This window comes from Copidosoma floridanum, unplaced genomic scaffold (genome assembly GCF_036245765.1).
Source record: "Copidosoma floridanum isolate Cflo_tuat_1 unplaced genomic scaffold, Cflo_Japanese_pri ptg000011l, whole genome shotgun sequence".
NCBI classification, from domain to species: Eukaryota; Metazoa; Arthropoda; class Insecta; order Hymenoptera; family Encyrtidae; genus Copidosoma; species Copidosoma floridanum.
The window spans coordinates 8209308-8229211 of NW_028321888.1; the positions used below are offsets into that span (position 1 = coordinate 8209308).

The 19904-nt window shown below is 34.4% G+C and overlaps 1 protein-coding gene and 1 pseudogene across 6 annotated transcripts in view; both read right to left on the bottom strand.

Moving 5' to 3' along the window:
• Positions 1 to 19904, bottom strand: part of Nedd4 (E3 ubiquitin-protein ligase Nedd4) — a 314193-nt gene that overhangs the window by 30879 nt on the left and 263410 nt on the right. The gene's annotated exons all lie outside the window — the stretch shown is intronic.
• LOC149375165 (uncharacterized) lies at positions 517 to 19079 on the bottom strand (annotated as a pseudogene).

Sequence of the window (19904 nt, forward strand, 5' to 3'; positions counted from 1 at the left end):
CTTTGCTTTATATATTAGTGAGATTTCTGCACTGATCATGCTCACTTTATTAATTATTACATTTTTAACATACTTAAAAAATGACCTGTATAATTGTAACATTTCTGATCAAAATGGTAACAGATTCGAAAGTGTAATTTTAAGAGCTATGTGCACAGTTGTACCATCGATTGCAACAGCAGCTTTAACGGTCGAAGCATACGTTATATAGACATTGTAATAGCCATCATTATCAGTAAACCTATTGTATATTTCCATAATAAGCTTAATGACAAAAGTTTTACCATATCCAGTAGGGCCAGTCAAAAATATTTGGAATGGAGAACAATCTTTACTTTGAAGGCGAGAAATGAGGGTCAGCAATGAATCTTTTTGTCCTTTGTTGTCGCATCTCATTATCAGCCATTGCATTTAATTCTTTGAGAGTTTTCCGTATTCTTTGACTTTTCGTAGGATAAATGGTGGGTATATAAACAACTGCCGTTACGATTTAGCCATGGGTTCGCGTAACAAATATCAAGCAGCTTCTTGAGCTGACATTTCAGCAGAACGAAGAACATCCAAACTCATTTTTCTTGTTATTTCAACTTTGTCAAACTCTGAATGTTCATCCATGATTTCAATCATTTTCCTTTGTAAATTACTTATGCCTCGGTTGACGTACTCAACAACATAAGCAGCACAAAAACATTTTTCTTCAATTATTTGAAAGTCCATGTTTGACTGTAGATGATGTTAAACAAGCGGGTTAAATAAATTATTCCACTTTTTTAACGGCGTTGGACAATGAAACAACTTTGATCAAGAGATCCGAACACGGATAATATCGTAATAATGTTGATCAGAGTTATATTATTGTGAGTATACAATTGATGAAAATCTGTATAATCAAAATTTTCTAAATTTTCTCGAAGCAATTTATAATGCTGTTCGTAATTTTTTAAGTTTTCTGAAGAAAAATCAGAACGAGTTTCTTTTATTGGAAGCAAAGTGATGATTTTTTTTATAGGCATGAAAGGTGCTTCAAGGTGACAATTTTTTTTTTATGAAGATCCATTTTTTTATAAGACGTGAAAGTGTCCTTGTGCTTTTAAAGTTTAATGTTTCCGTATGCCTCTGATGCTGATACTGAAATTAATTTATCAATTATCTAAATAACATGTACGATGTTACTCAATAAATATTTTGGGGCACTATCAAACCACAAAAGAATATGGGTTTGAGGACTACCTCTATATTGAAATTCAATTCTTTTGAAATATTTAACTACTCTGTACTTTCCAAGTAGACTTTTTCTTTTAGATTGCAATGTGTTTCATAAACAATTTACAAATTTCCATCCAGTTTTATTTGCACTCGTAGTTACAAAAGCAGTTGGCACACCTAATTGTCTGATCATTGCAAACATATCTTTCTTACGATCAGCCCAATACCAAGCAGAATTAGGTATACATCGAAGAAAAGCAAGGTTACTGTCAATACAGCTATCAATATACTCTTTAGACTGTATCTGCTCTTTGGTTATATTAGTATCGTGACCAACGTGTTTGAAAGCAACAGTAACAGTATCTTTGATCCGTTGTCTCATCATTTTAGCAGCCATGTAGAAGAGATGTTGTAGCTCAACACCTCATCGATCAGTGCGTCGGAGTTTCCTAGTTGCTTGCATATACGAAGTAGCATATATTCTCTCTCTATAAGTCCTGAAATCCCCACCATGAATAGTTGGAAATGAAATCTCTTCAGTATATTCATAGAACAATATACTAATAGGAACATTTTTTTCGCAAGGTGCCATAAGAAAAAATCTATCTTCATTCAATATTAGAATTTGTTGTTGAGCTGTAACATTATCTTTGACTCTTGCATATTCATTAATATCATCAATCACAAATAATGAATCATCTACATGTACTTTTAAAAATGCTTCATCAATTGAACTATTGTGATAAATTTCAAGTAGATTCCTCACCAAATAGGTCAACCATTTCTTGATATTTTTGATGTGAAACATCTATTAGTACGCTTGGAAGTTCAACCGATGCGAGGAAGCGACCGTGCGATGGCACGATCTGCGGTGTAACTCGGCTCGGCTGTCTATCTCTTTCTCCGCGGGCTCACTGCCGCCCCTCTCTCATTTATAAAGAGTACTATCTATATACATATATAGCTAGATAGAATAGTGTATTATAATTAAATATCATATGTGTCTTGTACATATAGTATATTCATACGTATGAATACATAGTATATGTTATATGTTATATATATGTTAAAAAAAATTTTCAAACTTTACTGACTCCGAGAATCGAACCTTATCTTTTGGATTGATACATTGGTAGTCGATGACCTAATCGATTGTGCTATGCAGCAAGCCGATCCAATTCTCGTTCTTATTATTTATGGATTCCAACCGAGAAACTTCTGGATCACAAAATTGATTTATAGTTGGGCATTTTTTATATTATATATAATTCAGCCCACGGATTTCAAAAGAACTAGTTATGATTGGTTTTGAGTGGTCTTAAAATGTCAAAATTGTGTAAAATTGTGTTTTACAGTTCGTTTTGCTTATATCTTTCAACAGTTTAGTGTACAGAAAAAATCAAAATACCAGCGTGTAGAACAAGGAATTTTCTATCAATAATCACTTTTATTTTTGTTTCGACTAGCGCAAAATGTTGAGAAAAAAATGAAAAAGGCACTTTGGCAGTACCTGTAGAAGTAAGTGAGATAGAGACAGCCATTGATCGTCTGCTGTCACGCTCGCTCTCTCTTTCTCTATTGTACTCATACAGGACTACAGGTAGGCCTTTTTCACTGCTTTTCAAACATTTTGTGTTTGTAGAATATAACTAATTAATATTGGAATTAGTATCATTTTTTCATCATTTAAAAAAAATTTCTTCTCGGTGAACAGGATTACTTTAAAATATCAATATTTGACCATAATGCCAAATTTATCCGGGTTCTTTCAAATGTGTTTATTTAAACTCCATCTTAACCCATTTTAGTAAAGAGCCAACTCAACGAAATTTTTGCACGTCCGCAACTACGCACAGTAAACAGATATCCGAATCCGAAAAGAGACAGAGAGACAGAAAAAGTAATACACACGAACGTTTGTTAAACTAATTTACGTACCTTTGTGTAGGTAGGTAGTATAGATACTCTTCTCCGTGTATTATTGTTCTTTCTCGTTCTCGTTGTTTATATGTTAATGAACAAAAATAATATTAACATAATTTGCTTTTTCCTAATTTATAATATTCACTGTAAAAAATATATATTTATAAATAAACTGTGTTCTTATTATAAAAATATAAAATGAAGATTATTTAGAAGCAAAGAAATTAATACTTTTTTTACCTCACACGTTTTTGAGAGGCTGGTGTAGAAATAATAAGATTCGCCACATAAGCGCCATTGCTCCGTGGCTACCTTACGTCCCTCGGGCCCTGTTTCGCAGGTCCCTCGGGCCGCAAAATAGCCCTGGAGACAATGACATTTATATGACGAAGACTACTAGATTCATCATAGACAATTAAATACTACCCAGTTTAATAACATATTCTTCAATGTTTCACATCTGTCGTGGATCCCGAGACCCACACCTGGTTTTTTTTTGAGGCTGTGAATCTAACTTGTCTTATGGATTAGTTTTTTCTTTGTATGCACATAAAAACAGTAATCACCTTAAATATTTCTTGGGAGTTTATTCACCATGGTATTAACATCAACAGGAACATTGAAAATTTGACCATAAATACTATATTAACCGTGTACATGCCTGAGTCTCCTTATTTGCTCGAAAGGAATCGTTGGATAAATAAGGCGTTGTTCAACTAGATTTAATTTTGGCAAATTTGTTGGAATGATTGGGTATGAGAACCCGTTGTGTGTCGATAATGTGGGAAGTTTTGCTTATCAAAAAATCCTTTACAACTAGAGAAAAGTAAAACAATACTACCTATTTTATAGTCCTAAGAAAAAAAAAATTTCAGTTTTACAATTAAAATCAAATATTATTATAAAATATCATATAACCAAAAAAAAACGAAAAATTATTTATAAGTACTGGCAATATTTGTACTAAACTATTATCATGTTGGTCCAATAAAGGTTTCAAATCTTTTTCCTACTAAAGTCTTTCACAAACTGCGAAGGAATGCCCGAAAGTGTTATTTTTAAAATTATTATGAAAATCCAAATGGCCAGTAAAGTGCTTGTAATATTCACTGTATTTTGTGGTCTCAACTACTTTTCCAATATCCATTTGTTTTTCTAAATCTGGGTTGCATTTGGAAGGTACGTCTACGTCAAAATTTATATTTTGATTTGCAATAAATGGTGCAAAATTCTGGTCTAATAGACGTAAATGAATGAAATTCAGAGCGTTATTCACTTTGAAATAGCACAATATCAATTTTTTTTCTTTGGTATTTTTATCAGTAAAGTGAAAATGTACGCAAGTATTAATATCATATGCATGTGTAAATATGTATAAATAATCAACATTGCCGTACTCGTTGTCACTGGTGAGTATTCGTCTTGTGCTTTTAGGAGATTCACATGCATTCAAGAAAGGTAATTTAAGTAACTGCCGTCTCAAGTCTGTTGGTGAAATTTCAAGTTTCAAAATCATTAAAATCGAGTGAAATAAAGAGTTTGCTTCTGATTCAGAAGGAATTTCTGTAATATGTTGTAAAAGTACATCCGGCTCGCCACAATCATTATGCTGTTCATACAGACACCCATGATTAGTTTTACATGAAACGATAAGAAATTGCTGTAACGAAGTATGTTCAGCAACGTTTGCAAATAATTTTTGGGAAGGCTTAGACGTTTGTGAGTGTATAACATTTTCTTAGTTCACATGCTGCTGTACTTGATTCTTTATTTTTTCTCTAAAATAAAAAGGAAAATGGCAAAAATCTTCTCTTTTTTTTTTTTAATTGTCTAATAAAGTTATGAATTAATTAGTTAGATATTTTGTAAATTGAGTTTCAAAAACTAATGAATTGTAATGTGTTATTCAATTAAAGTTTTTAGTGCGAAGTAGTTGCAAACGTACTTAATTAGTTGACTCGCGTTATGGCTTTTATTTTCAAAATCAAAGTATTACCTCTGTTGATTATCATCATATTTTGAAGATGATATAGCGTCAAGATGAAGTCGCTGTATTCAAATTTTTTTTTGTCGGTACTCTTTCATGAACTCAGCAAGACTTTTCTTCTTTTGATTTCGAAATACCTCTTTATCCACTTTTTTTTACACCTCTTTCATATGCTCAGCTTTTTTTTTCTTTTTATTTTCATGCAACACATCACTTAAATATCGATAAAGTATAAAAAAAGGAGGTTTAATTTATTACAAGAATTAACAATACGCTTAAAAATGTAATAGAAAATAGCCTGGATAAATCAGATCTTTGAGCTTCATCATCAGCAGATCTTTTCTGAACATCGTCATTTTGTAGTAACTTTAACTTTGCAGCTATCATGGATTTATTTCATATTTTTTCAACGGAATGTGATAGCTGTAAATTAATATTTGAAGGACCAAAATTTTCAGTCACTGGCTCATTTGGAAGATGTTCAGTGCTAGTTCAATTCGAAGAAGAATAGTTTGGTACTTATAACGAAAAACTATCCCTAATAACGCCAAAGATTTTTTTACCAATTACTTTTGGATTATTTACGCTTTTGTATTTTCTGAAACTTGGCGTTCTCTGAATTCAACAAGCGGTTGTTCCTCATTTTTAGGTAAATTCTTAGTTGGTTTTTCATTCCGTAAACGTGATCGTTCACGACATTGTTAAGATCTTTCCTTAAGTACCTGTAGGTTTTGAGTATCAGAAGAAGTAGATTCCTCTTGATTCAGAGCATTACAAAAAAATTGTCTGAATTTTTCTTGTGATGCAGATGTTATACAATCATCGGATGGTATTGCATCACGTTGCGCTCCTTGCGTTAGAGGTGGCACAAATGGCTTAGATTTGGATGGAGCAGAAGCCATCAAAATAAAATAAAAATATCAAAAAAATAGAACGGCACTGATAACATTAAAATCCAGCCTAATGTAATAACTTCTTGCACTCTCTTGTTGCTATTCTTCCAAAAAATAACCTTAAAATATCAGAAAGAAAAGTCAGGCGCGATGACGGTTATATAGCATGAATCATTCACCCTGACTAATCCCGTCTAGGGGACTGATGTTGGTAAGCGATGTACGCAATCGATTTCAAGTTTAACCGTGGCAGAACATGTGGGAAATTCAAAAAGCAGGTTTCGTCACGTGTGACGCACCACAGAAGTGAGAACTTCGAAAAAATGTTAGTAGTTATGTTTGGTCAATCTATCGGTCCGTCCGCCTTTTTGCGTTTTTTGAATAATTTTTAAGTTTAATGTTGGGATAAAATGAGAAATATATCCTACGTTTTTTTGAATGTTTTTTGAATCATTTTTAGGGTTATTGTTGGGAAAAAATGAGAAATGTATCCTTCGTATTTGTAATAATTTTGTAAATATGCTATAATTATTCCAAAAATTTTCCACCTTGATTTTATAGAAAAATATTCAGAACACTAAAATTTGAGATGATGGCTCCACATAACTCAACATCTCTCTTTTTACGTGCCACAATGTTTTTTTTTTTCCCTTAAGGAAACCTGTAAAACTTGTTAATTTTGCTATGTATTGCTTTCTCAAAGGTATGGCATATTTTTAATATTTGATGGTGATGTGCACGCATGACCATGGAAAATAATTTCTGCATTATTGTTATCCTTTACTTAACGTAATATAACTTTTCCCATGATTTTTCCTTTTCATTTCATGAAAGTACATCGAAAACATCAAAAATTGAAGTTATGTTTTTTATAACTCAACACCTTCCTTTTTGTGCGTCACGATATTATGCACTTTAAACAACGTGTAAAACTCGATATTTTTTCTCTAACTTGCTTCCTTTTAAAGATATGGCGTATTTTGTAATATTTGATGGTTATACCATATTATAAAAACCCGTTTAATCAATACTGGCTATCTGCATCAATCTGCCATACATGCAAAAATTACTTGTTAGTGTGCTTTATTAAAATAATAATACTAAATAGTGGAAATAGTATTAATATTAACTACTATATTCTATACACATGCACGCAGGCAAACATGTATACACTTGCACACTAAAAGTATAAAGTACACACACACTCATCATACATGCACACTTTCATAGTTGCATCCATAATTCTATAAACAAGTTACAAACACATACATACGTGCATGTATACATTGTATACCTGGACACTGCACTCAGTAGCACACTACGACACGATAACAGGAATATACGTAGCACTACACTTGGCATGCACGTACACGCTTGCTCTCTTTAATTATTTTATTAATTGTAATATTCAAATTTGCCACCAGTTTCCTACCGGTCACATGATCGTGGCTCCTAAGCTTAGATGGATGTGAGAGTTGTGTGTATGCATATAGACTAAAGAAGTGATCACATTTATTTAAATAACATGAGTTTTGCAAAAATTCTTTTTGCATTCGATTCGTAATCAAATTCTTTTGAATTTGTTCAATAAGGTTTTTTTTAGCCATTGAAAATGGGAGTGCACGCTTTTTTCTTGCACTTTTTGGGCAATGGGTCCCTATTCCCAACCGTCCTTACACACAGAAAATACGCGAGGAGTATCTATCCTATCGTAACCCACGATAAAGAACTTTGTTCTAAAAAATAAGGCCCTTTTCTACTCTGCTATAAGCGGTTCTGATATAAGGAGTTCGATTACCTCTTGTTGTGGTGTGGTTCATAACATATCTTAATTATAAATTTTTTTTTTTTTTTTTACTTTCTATTCATTAACTGTTAGCATCAAGTGCTCTAAAGTAACCATAAGAGTTGGAGATCAAGTTCAGTTCCGTCTTTGAAGTGAATGTAAGATTTTATTTGCTGATTGAGCTGCGCTTAAAAGCATACATTTCAAGCAAATATAAGACTCAGTTCAGTGACTGAACTGTGTGAGAGAAGCTCGAAAAATCCTGACCACTGTAGATTCACCTAAAAAGTGAAACAAAGAAATACAAGAAAGGAAGGACCGTTAATTTGCGTTCCAACTTTAGGTACAGCAGCCTAATTATCGCACTCCTTGAATTGAAAAAAGTCTCTTACGAATTATCGAAATCCTTAAATTTTTTTTATTAAGATTCTTCTATTGCATCTTGAGAATGTCTGAACAAAATTTCAAGTTGAAATATTAAATAGAATAAAAATTGTAGGAGAATTTTAATATAATTGTATTGCAGTGCCTCGTGCTTTCTTGTTTACGGTTTAGAAGTTTAAAAACCAATGGTTGACCATGAAACCTTATAAAAGTATTTGATTTTACTTTTCATCAGCTTAAATTTGATGTCTCGTTTTCAGGATTCTGTAAAATATTAAAGGTGGCTTGGGCTCTTGGTGCCACACCAAGCAAGGGGCCCTGTAAGCTTCTCCGAATTGTGAAAAATATTCTTTGTTCATTGTCATAATAAGTAAAAATCTAAATAACATGTTTAAATTTAAGAGTTTTGTTGGCCTAAAAAGTTATTAAATATAAATAAAATAAAAAATAACTCATCATTTTTATATGCACATGCGCAAAGGACGATAATTAATTTTTCTCTTAATTTTCTTGAAATCTAAATGGTTTACATATCTTTTTTAAAATTCTGAACGATTACTTATAAAAAGAATGCAAATACAATTTTTATTTCATAGGTATATTATTTCCTTTTGGAGTTGTAGTCATTTTAGTAATAAATCCCATAAGATTGCGTGTTAAATCAGAGAGTTTTCAGGAGCTTTTTTCTTATGAATATAGTGGTTAACCCTGTATTTTTTTAGCGCAAATTAATTTAGCACACTTTATTTGGATGATTTCAAAATTTCAGAGATTCTTCTAATTCCAGTAAAAATCACCAAATCCACCTAAAAAGTAATCAGCGGATGTAGATAACAAACTTTCAGTACTTAATTTCTCCTTACCAGAAACTCATACAAACAGGAAGCAACAATATTTTTCTATCTTAATACTCTAATTACTTTTAAATAAATAACATAATCCTAGAAAATCAGATACAAAACTGAAGCTCATAAGACGTAGAATCAATAAGCACTTTGGAGCCCCAAGGTCAACCATTGATTTACAAAGTTACTAATAAAATGAACCAGGTGTGGGTCTCGGGACCCACGATAGATGTGAAACATTAAAAAATATGTTACTAAACTCGGTAGTATTTGATTGTCTCTGATGAAACTAGTAGTCTTAGTCACATAAATGTCATTATCTCCAAGGCTATTTTGCGGCCCTAGAAACCTGCGAAACAGGTCCCGAGGAACGTAAGGCAGCCACGAAGCAATGTCGCTTATGTGGCGAATCCTATTTTTTCTACCAAGTGCAAACCAGCCTCTCAATAACGCGTGAGGAAGAAAAAGTATTAATTTTTTTGACTCTAAATTAATAATCTTTATTTAATATTTTTATACTAAAAAGACAGTATATTTATAAATGTGTATTTTTATCAGTGAATATGATAGATTAGAAAAAAGCAAATTATGTTTATATTGTTATTGTTTATTTACATACAAACACCGAGAACGAGAAAGAACAAAAATACACGGCGGAGAGTATCTATACTACCTACCTACACAAAAGTACATACATAAGTTTAACAAACGTTCGTGTTTATTACTTTTTCTGTCTCTCCTCTTTTCGGTTTTGGATACCTGTTTACTGTGCGTAGTTGTGGACGTGCGCGAATTTTGTAGGGTTCGCTCTTTACTAAAGACGGGTTAAGATGGAGTTTAAATAAAGACAATTAAAAGACCCCAGAAAAATTTGGCATTATCGTCAAATATTGATATTCTAAAATAATCCAGTTCACCGAGAAGAAATTTTTTTTAAATAATGAAAAAATGACACTAATTCTAATATTAATTAGTCATGTGAGTAATTAAATTTATCAATATTTCCCATCCAATACGATATTGCCAAGGCAACTCGACTTTTTCAGTTAAAACTACCGTTTGTAGAAAATTGTCATACGTAGCAATTACAAAAAAAAAGGAAAGTGCGTTACCAATTTCACCATCGAGGTCTCGGTGACTCCTCTTCTAAATCGCTAAATTTTTTACTTATTCAGATTTTATATTCTTACATATCATATGAGCAAGGTGTTGGGCTGAAAAATCGCCGAAAAAGTATAAAATGTAGCGATTGAAAAGACGAATCGCCGAGACCTCAATGGCAAAATTGGTAACATACTTTCCCGGTAAGAAAAGAGTTCCACGTTCAAGTCCTGGTCAAGGTGTCACTTTTTTCAATTGCTACGTATGATAATTTTCTACAAACGATTTTTTTAACTGAAAAAGTCGAGTTGCCTTGTCAATATCGTATTGGATGGAAAATGTCGATAAATTTAATTACTAGCTTTAATACTTTCCCATCGATAAATTAGAGTAAGTCCAATATTCTTACATGTTAATTAGTCATATTCTACAAGCACAAAATAAAAAAAAAAGCAATGAAAAAGGCCTACCTGTAGTCCTGTATAAGTACAATAGAGAAAGAGAGAGCGAGCGCGACAGCAGACGATCAATGGCTGTCTCTATCTCACTTACTTTTACAAGTACTGCCAAAATGCTTTTTTCATTTTTTTCTCAACATTTTGCGCTAGTCGAAACAAAAATAAAAGTGCTTATTTATAGAAAATTCCTTGTTCTACACGCTGGTATTTTGATTTTTTCTGTATACTAAACTGTGAAAAGATATAAGCTAAACGAACTTCAAAACACAATTTTACACAATTTTGAAATTTTAAGACCACTCAAAAATAATCGTAACTATTTCTTTTGAAATCTATGGACTTAATTATATATAACTAGCAGTCCCCCGTCTCAGCTTCGCCCGAGACTTACTAAATAAAACACCGTAATGTGTTGACATGTAATGTGAAACGTTTTCAGTTAGAAATTTTACACATATTTCTGACACATTTGAGAAAAATCTTCTTATTAAAAATATATTTTTTCTAAATCCATATAGTTTATTTGGTCAAATAATAAGGTGTAAGAATTCAAAAAAAACAATTATACTGAAAAGTACCGTGCGTTCTTTATGCCATAAGATAATCGGTGGCCATAAGGAGCCGTTGATTTGCAGTTTCTCCCGTGTAATTCACGAAAAGGGCTATTTTTTAAAGCTGTTAAGATTTTAAACTCCCAAAAAATTTATATTAAAAAAAAAATTTTTTTCTCTTATCTCACAACTTTATTACCAGAGCTTGTAAGTCCTGGACCTTGAACACTACATTTTTTATTGCCACAAAAACACAAATACATTTGAAGTTTTTCTTCCAATTCACCCTCTTGCGACTTTTGGCATGCTTAAAATTTTCGTGATTCCTAGGCTGTTTTCTGTCAACTTTGTTAAGTTCTAATATATTTTTTGGCAAGGTAGTTCGACGTCCGATGGCCCTAAAAAGACCTGTGAGCTTCTTCAGTTAACATTTTCTTGTCTTCAGTTAACAGCAATTGTGACTGCCTGGATACCTCAGGGTGATCTTCTCTGGCTTGCTGTTGAAGACCCAGACTGATCGGGAGAAAAATTACAAGGTCCGAAGCTTTGGGGCTAGTTGTAGTGCTCTTTCCCAACGTCTCCCGGTACAACGTCTAAGACGTTGGTGTCTAAAGCACCTTTTTTATATGCAGATTCAGTTGTTTTGGTGATCTTAGATGGGGAGATTGGTTAGTGATACTTGTCCAGTGGAGGCTGTCCCGTTGGCTCAAGTTTTTTTTCCTTCAAAGCTGTTATAGGTTTGCCCAGCGCAGACCTTGGAGAGGATCAGTGATTCCTGGTTGAATGCTTAGAGTCGAGAGGGTAATATAGGGTCGTCGGTCACCAAGTTTTCCAGCCTTGCGAAGAACAACTCCGCAGGTAACGTCTGCCAGTGAATGACTGACTTGGTTTAATAGTGCCCGTCTTTAGTTAATATAGTCTTTTAGTCGACGAATCGCTTCCGAAAATGGTAGTAAAAATATATTTGTTGGCAAGGTAGTTTACATTTAGGTGTCCCCTAAAAAGAACCGATGAAATTGATGGTGAAGTAGGGAACGTAAATACTTATAATGGCCCTAAAAAGCGCCAGTGGTGAAACTTCCAGGCTATTCTTTATTATTATTTGTGATGATGAAGAGCTGGCTATGAATAGCTTGATTCTTACCCTGGGAGTCTCTATGTACGGAGACTGTGATGGAGGGAGGTACACCGCTTACCAAAGAATATCTCGTCTTCGGGTCGTTCCCCGGATAACCAACCGCTCATCGTTAGACGGGGACATGTGGGTAATCGCGTTGGGGACGCGATGACTAAGAAGGTAGCCGTTGTGGCTGCCTGTGCCCCTTAGAGCTGTTTTCCCTGGCTTACATTTGTAGCCAAAAATTCTCTGACTGCACTAGGCGGGATGGTGGGACTGCCACACAACTCTGAAGAGTTGGTGCACAATCATTGTGCTCTGGCTAGATATGTCTCCTGGTATTATGCCAGAGACGTCATTGATTGGAATGACATTTTTTTTTGATCGCACTCGTCGAGATTCAGGGTAAATGGAAACCTAGGTCCCTTCCCCCTTAGAGAAGAGTGTCGTCCGTAACGGGGATATCCAGCTGCAAGACTATCATCTACATTTTCTATGCAGCTCGTTGAACTGCCAAAGCACGATTGCATCAGTTATCGAGACGCTCCGGTGTATTATAACCACACTTATTTAATTCTGTTGCAGGTATCCTTGATTTTATGTCGACGCCACCTAGCAAATTTTGCTGAACTAAAGAAAAAAGCTGGCGTATTTCTGCAAAACTTTGAGCTTATTTATTGCTATTGTTATTAAATTTTTTAAGATGAAAACTATACAAAAACCATCTAGGAAGTATCATGAATCAGTGTGCAAAATTTCAGCAAAATCGGTTCAGTAGTTTTCACGGTTGGCGATTACAACGGTTTTAGCGACTTTGCTTTATATATTAGTAAGATATAAAAAACGCCCATTTATAGATTAATTTTTTAATTCAGAAGTTTCTCGGTTGGTATCCATAAATAATAAGAACAAAGATTGGATCGGCTTGCTGCATAGCACAATCGATTAGGTCCCCGACTACACATTTTCCAATCCAAAAGATAAGGTTCAATTCTCGGAGTCAGTAAAATTTGAAATTCTTATAAACATACATATAACATAATACATATATATATTATGTATGCGTACGTATCTAAATGCTATTCGTACAATACTCACAAGATATTTAATTATTATATACTCTTCTATATAGCTATAAATGTACATGGGTAGTAAACTTTACAAACGAGAAAGGGGCGGCAGTGAGCGCGCAGAGAAAGAGATAGACAGCCGAGCCATGTTAAACCGGAGATCGTGCGATCGCACGGTCGCTTTATCGCGTTGGTTGAACTCCCAAGCACGCCAATAGATGTTTCACATCAAAAAGTAAACAAAAGATCACGTTGCATCGCTCGACTGTTGTACGAAAATACTACTCGATTTTTTTATTTTATATTGTAACCTGAAATTTTGTACAAATATCCTTAATAGGCAGTGAAAGAATCTCAATATGAAAAAATTAGGGATTTCCATAATTTGTAACACACTTTTCTCAATTCAAGCAGTGTGCTCAATGCATTTTGAGCTTATCATTGTTTTCTGCTTGAACGAAAATATATTTGAAATTGAAATAATATCTATTAGAAGCTTTATTATCTATGGGATATTGAGAATAATTTTGGTCATGAATAATAAGCCATAGCCTGAGTTTTAGCAAGTTGAGTACAACCGTTTCTTGTGCACTGCTTATGCCTTTACGAGATACGGCACTTAACACTGGAGCCACTTTAAAAGAAAAGTATACTGTAAGTACGAGTAAATAAGGCCATCTGTCTAATGCCTTGTTCCTGACAAACGAAAAGGCTTTGCATTTTACTGAGAAGTTTGGACATAACAATGCTATAATGTAGAGGTTAACCACGTTACACAACATGTTTTTTCAGCAAGGTTGACATACTACGAAGCTAAAAAAATTGAATTATCAAATTGTCAATATAATTTATTGATCGAAAAAATTATTAATCAAAGTGATTTTATAAACTAATTTGGCAATAAATCGGAAAGACACACACATTTAATCTTTTTAAAATTTACTAACCGTATTTTCTTGCCAAAGTTTCTACAATAAATCATTAAAAAATATTTTTAATGGGTGCACAAAGTATACTTTACCCGACTAGTATCAAATTAAAATTAGACTATCACGCTACTTCACTCCGAACATTAGCTTAATTTTAGGTCTAGAATAAAAATGAAAAAACTTCCGAAAATAGCAAGTTTTGACCAATTTTTTCTTCGATGATGAAGAAAAAAAGCTTACATAATATTACATTTTCTTTTATATTTTTATCGTTAACCATTTTTCATAGAACACATGTTGAGACAAGTCTTGAACATCAATACTTATATTCACTTGCAAACAGTAACACTATTTATAAAAATATGATGTAAAACTTTTCTTTAAAAAAAATTGATAACTCAGTAATTTTTTTTTTTTACGGGGTTACCGCGACAGTCTACTAGCCTAGCCGCTGGGGCCGCTCACTCACCACCTTTGAGTAGGGGTGTAATGCCGCACCCATTTTTCAACCCTTTTACTGATGTTATACGGTTATACCTAATCCATGGGCACAGTGCGAGTATCTTCGGTGAAACACCTTGCCAGTTAAGCTGACATTCTCTGCACCAATGGTGCATCGAGTCCACTCGCCACTGTGTAGCCTTTCCCCGGAGAGGACTCCATATTTTAGGACGTCCACTCTTCGCCGGTTAAGCCAGTGCTCTCTGCCAAAGCATCGGATCCAAGCTAATTAGCATCCCCGGAGAAGCCCCATGTTTCAGGGACCACTCCTCGCCAGTAACGCCAGCGATCAGTGCCTAGCGTATCGGATCCGCTAATCCCTACCTCCCAAGACTGTTTCGAATTCACCCTGTTTCTAAGACCTATGAGGCAAGGAAAAAACCCTGGAATTACTCTGAAGGAAAATTTCACGGAAAAACCGACCCCGAAACAGCCAGGGTTACATAGGAACTTTTCCCAATGAAAACAGTTTTTGAAAAGACCTGCATTCAGCGGGAATCGAACCCACCACCCCTAGAACAGCGTTGTATCAGTAACAAGCACACTTACCACTGAGCCAACGCCGCTCCTATAACTCAGTAATTAAAATTAACATTAAAAAGCTGCTAAAAATATTTAAATAAAATTTAAAAACTTTAATTAAGTCAATTTGGACTAAATCTGTTATAGTGTGACAGAATCAGCAAAAAAATTCCTGTAAAACCACAGAAATTCCTTGTAATCCCAAACGATTTTCAACGCTAGTTTTTTTAAAGATATGTAATAAGTTACAATAATTTTTAAACCTGAAAATTTACGCAAAGGTCCCAAAAAATGGTAAACTGGGCTAAAACGTGTTTTTTGCGTCTAGAAAAAAAACGAAGAAAAAAAAATACAAAAAGTATTTGAAAAATAAAAAAAATGATGGCTCATTCCAAGACAAACAAAACGAGCTTCATGGAATCCAAATCGGTTGGCCGTTTTTTCGCAAATTGCAAAAAATCGCCATTTCTGGACATTCTCTTTAAATTTAATAACTCGCATTCTGATTAATATAAAGAGTTGAAATTCAGACTGAAAGTAGTCATCGTAGCCATTAACAAGCACACTTCATTATAGCTTGATCAAGTGTAAACTTTTTGAAAACGGCAGCAAAAACTGAAAAAAGGCCCTTTCGTAAAATGGGCCTCAAAAAGTTTCTAGACTACGTAGAGAATTCAGAAACCTCTCATTCTTTTTTTTTTAATCCCTCTCTACGATGCGACAAAGTGCCGTTCATTTTGTCATAGTTGACAACGTACATCTACTATTGATATTATTATTACTAAAATCAATGTAGTTACTATTATTAACAAAACACAAAAAAAAAAAAAAAAAAAAAAAAACAACAATGGTAAATATTACAAAGTAAGTAATTAAAATTTTTCTGGAATTTTTGTTATTCTGATATATTTCAAAATACATGCAAACTTAATATTATTGAAAGCTATCCCATATTTTTTAAAAATCATCAATTTTGGTTACGTGGATTTGGAGATATCATTATGTTTGCTGTGCGTTTTCATTTTGAAAGCGCTCGCTGAAAAGTTCCGAGGCGTACATGTGAGAATAGAGCGTGACTTCCACTACGATTTAATAAACGGCACTTTGACGTATTGTAGAGAGGGATTAAAGAAAAAGAACAAGAGCTTTCTGAAGTCTCTATGCAGTCTAGAAACTTTTTGAGGGCCATTTCACAAAAGCGGCTTTTTTCAATTTTTGTTGTGATTCACCAAAAGTTCACGCTTGATCAAGCTAGATTAAATGTGATTTGAAAAGATTTTTTGTGAGATTTGCAAAAAAACGGCTCAACCTGTTAGGATTAAATGCGGGTTGTTTTGTTCATCTTACAATTGCGCATCATTTTTTATGATATAAAAACTTTTTATCTTTTAGTTTTTTCTGTTTTTCTTCTAAACGCAAAAAACACGTTTTAGCCATTTTTGATACTTTTTTTGGGCCCTTTGCGAAAATTGTCAGGTGATAAAAATTATTGTAACTGCGTCGGAAATTGTATGGAATTAAAAAGAATCTTCTAGCCCAAAAAACTAATTCTTCTACACCATTAATTAACTTCTAAAGATTTTCGTGGCATTTAGAAGCAGTTCTGTCATTTGCATCAAAATTGTTCAGTATTGAAGGCATTACTTAAAAATCAACTTATTTCATCTAACATTATGACCTTATGGAAATTTTGTTAAGCTCCTTTACCACCTTACCATGCCTTAAATACCCCCACAGTCTCTATGCTCATACATTATAGGACTGCTTTTGCCACACTACTATCTCACCAAGTATTTATTAAAGTGATATGATTTAAAAAAGATTTCTGTTCTGTAAAATTTCATTAAAATTATTAGCTGCAAATACTTTTAAATATGGCTGTGTTTATATCAATTTTTATACTTTTTTTGTAGCTAATCTAAGGTGGTTATAGCTATAGTTATAGGTATAAGTGAAATTAATTTTTATAGCTAATAATTTATGGCGAATTGTCAATTATTTTCAGTCACTACAAACCAAACAAGACAATTTACTCTTAAGCAAATCATTATTTATAAGAAAGATTTTGAAAGTATGACATTAAATTATTTATAATAAATATATAAAGAAAATCAAGACACTCTCGTACTTGAATCGCTATTTTCTTTACTTTTGAATTTACCGCGTTACCATGAGAGGTACTCGACGGTTGCCACAGTGAAACTGTAATTTAGAGAAGATGAATAAGTTGTATTAAAGAAAGAATAGTATACAAAATATGAAAGAAAATAAGTGTTGTCGATGATGTTTAATGAAGAATTAACAGAACTCAAATAACAGCTTGAAGTGTTGTTTCTTTTGTTTTTACAGGTATGAAATTTTGTAATAAATTATAATTTTGTTTTTTTGTACGTAATGTAAATGTATAGTTTTACAAGATATAACGGAGATGGTTGTTCTCACTAGGCAGCGATAGTTTAGGGATAATTTTCGTGTGACCGTCACAGGTGCGGCGATCTGCGAAAGCCCCGCGATCAGATACCTCGGAGTGTGCGTCGATTCTTGACTCACATTCGCGGAACACATTAGGAGAACCGTGGAAAAGACCCTGAAGGTAACGGGGGCTCTGTCATGACTGATGCCAAATATCGGTAGGCTGCGAGAATTAAAAAGAAGGCTTCTCGCGTCGGTGGCAAACTCCATCATGCTGTACGGCTCGGTTGCATACAACAGCAGCAGTTTTTTGTTTGCGGAGGGAGGGGAAATGCATTGAAGCATACCACAGGGGCAGTGGTAGTGTCAAAATAAATGGATTTTGTTTATCAGACCCCCAATACTCACTAAACCCCCCTCCCTTTACGATACCAAGTGGCTTTAGTTTCACCCTGGAGCCACGTTATCATTACTTTAGGGTGAAGCTATATGTGAGAACATTTCATTTTACAGCATCAGTGAGCCAGCTCGCCACCATTGCTAGAGGTACTGATTCTCTTGAGTTCTGAAAAAGACTCAGGGTCCCTGAGGACCAGTACCCGTGTCTAGCGCTTCATTGTAGACTGCATTTTTGCAAGTGTCACTAAATGCTTGATGCTTACCTTAGCTGATAAGTACGTGTACTTAGCGCAAGGTGGGTCCACATTAGCTCACACTTCTTTAGAAAAAATTCCTCTTTACTTTTGCGCCATTTGGACTTTTCTCCTGGCTTCTTCTAACGTTTGTATGAAAATTGGTCAGCTTTTACTGCCAGCTTTATGTTTCATGTCTTCTGTCTTACACAGCAAACACAGTACTGTGCTACTGCAGTCTTTTTTGTGGTGGTTGTAGCTTCTTTATTTGAAGCACAGCTTCAATTGGTCCTCTTCTTTACAGTTATAGAAAACGTGACCATACCCTTGACATTTAAAACACCTTGATACATTTAGCCTTTTCTTAATATGGCAGAAGACGAAGCCAACTTTGACCTGGCCCGCGTGTTTGAGATCCTTGGCAACTGTTTCATCAAGGGTCACGAGCGCTATTCTTTGTTCCTTAGCATTTTCTTTGAGCAGCTGAACCTTTACGTCTTGTCAACAGTTTCCAACAATCTCTTCAATGGACTCTTTGATTTTTCTTCCTTCGTTAATACCGTCTAAATCTTAGATCTCAAGGGTCACTTTTCGTTCAGTAGTAACCACTGCTCCTTGACCTGCTAGTGACTCGTCCTTATGTTGAGCAAACTTTTTGACATTCTTAACTCCTCTGGCTTTTAGGAGCAAGTATCCTTTTTCGGCAGTGAAAATACCCTGGACAACTACTCCTGTCTTTTCAGGGTTAAAGCCTGCCTTCATCGTCTTAAGTAACCCGGCAAAGGTTTGTCGTTTACCAACCTTTACCAGGACTTTTTTCATAGTGTCATGGCCTTTTGTTTGGACACTCCTATAATTATAAGAGACCTCTTTTCTCTCACCATCGCTAGTTGTCTTATTTTTTGAGGTCACTGCTCTTTGAAATTTTTCAGGACTTTCATAGGGACTCCTATTTCGCTTCGTCCGTGCTATTTCCTTAAGGGTAGTGTTTAGAGATTTTTTCTGCACTTGCTGACAGATATAATCTCTTCTCTTTTCTTTGTATCTCAGTGATGTAAAACTCTTCTTCCATTGTGCACTGCAGTACTCTTCTTTGCCTTTAGTTGTTCTCTTATATTAACAGCTGATTCAAGATGTTTGAGAACAATTTAAGGCCATCCTTGACAACATTTCAATTTCGAGCGTCTTTTCAATTTCTTTTGTTGCAGACCAAACTTGCTCGACCTCCTGGTTTTGCCTCACTCTTAGATCTGCATTATCTTTTTCCGTACAGTCAAGCTTTCCTTCTGTTTGATTGCTAAAGACAGTAACGTTGAATTTCTCACTCACGTTACTGCCAATACTCGAGAAACTTATTTGTCGTCTCTTATCTAATAAAGACCATGGGACATCCAACAGTCCCTGATGGCCAGGAATAGCGTCTTTAAGGGACCCCCTTTTCAGAATCTGAGGGGCCTGTGGCAGCCCCTACTTTCAGCGGATCGAACTTGCCAGTGGATTTCCTCTGTGAGGTCACCGCCTGGAATACGAATTTTGCATTGGCATTATTTAATTTTGACATCCTTTTTAGTGACGTGTTGACCAGTG